At 36.9% G+C, this 1,521-nt stretch overlaps 1 pseudogene; it reads right to left on the reverse strand.

Moving 5' to 3' along the window:
* Positions 1 to 334: 334 nt before the first annotated feature.
* On the reverse strand, positions 335 to 1,275 carry LOC142844991 (olfactory receptor 4K3-like; annotated as a pseudogene).
* Positions 1,276 to 1,521: the final 246 nt, after the last annotated feature.

The following is a 1,521-nucleotide window of genomic DNA, read 5'->3' on the forward strand; positions in this document are numbered from 1 at the left end:
TTGATACTTTTTGAACAATATTTAAGTAAATTTTACAAAACAAATGTTTCTTTTCAGCCCAAGAAATACATTTATGCTCCTTTAAAAATATTACTGAAAATACAAGAATCAATTGAATAGTTTTCTCACAAGGAAGAGCCATCTTAAAAAACAACCAGAAATAATTTACAATGTTCTATATGATTGAAATATTGTATCTCTAAATTATATTGGGCTTATTACATGTCAGAATATATTAACTGATTGTGCATGCAAACTAAATCCCAAGTTTATCAATCTGTACTAATTTCAGTTAATTTTTAATTTGAAATATTTACAGTGAATTTTTTTGGCATTAAGTATTTTCCTTGTGCTTTCTGAAATAGCTTTTTAATTTCTTTATAGCATTTTTCATTTCTTTATTTCTCAGTGTATAAATAGCTGGATTCAGAAGAGGTGCAATAAGAGTATAAAATACAGCAAGGAATTTGTCCAACCAAATGATATTGAGTGGCCACACATAGATAAAGATGCAAGGAACAAAAAAGATCATCACCACTGTGATGTGGGCACTGCATGTGGACAGAGCCTTAGATGCACCAGCTTTAGAGCTCTGGCGAACAGTGATAAGGATATACGTGTAGGAAATGAGCAACAGAATGAAGCAGCTTACAACTACAACCCCACAGTTAGCATTCATGTAAATATCCAAATCATGGTAATCCGTGCAGGATAACTTGATTATTAATGGTATGTCACAGAAGAAACTATCAATTTCCATGTGGCCACAGAGAGATAGATGCACAACTGCCAAAAGCTGACTCATGGCGTGCACGATAGAAATGGTCCAGGAAGTTAATACCAATGCAGTGCACCTTTTTAGGTTCATAATAGTGAAGTAGTGGAGTGGTTTGCATATGGCTACATAGCGGTCGTAGCCATCACCACCAACATCATCATCTCAACTGCACCAACACAATGGTCAAAGAAGACCTGACACATGCAACCTGCAAATGAAATGATCTTTGGTTCCCTGAGAAAATCGGCGATCATCTTAGGAGTGGTGACTGAGGAAAGCCACATATCAACAAAGGACAAGTTGGCCAAAAAGAAGTACATGGGAGAATGGAGATTATGGTCAGTGGCAATTAAGAACATGACAATACTATTTCCAGATAGAGCGAGCACATAAATCATCAAAAACATCATGAAGAGAAAGAGTTGAAGATTCTGCGAGTGGGCAAGTCCCAAAAGCACAAATTCTGATACCACAGACTGATTCCCTCCCTCCATTTTATTCAGGGTGTCTTCAGAAGCAACCTGAAGAGGAAGAAAGTTCAATTTAGAGGGGTGTGGAAAAGGGTTCAACTAGTTGGCCTGACCTTCACATTGGAAACTAACATCTACACTTGAAATAGAAAAATGCAATATAAACATGTCATTGCCAACGTTGAGAAACATCATTGCCCGCATGTAAACTTGAAGAGAAGCCACAGGTGTGACTGTTATCCACATGCTCCATCAGGAAATTCCTCAATAGGT

This window comes from Microtus pennsylvanicus, chromosome 2 (genome assembly GCF_037038515.1).
Source record: "Microtus pennsylvanicus isolate mMicPen1 chromosome 2, mMicPen1.hap1, whole genome shotgun sequence".
NCBI classification, from domain to species: domain Eukaryota; kingdom Metazoa; phylum Chordata; class Mammalia; order Rodentia; family Cricetidae; genus Microtus; species Microtus pennsylvanicus.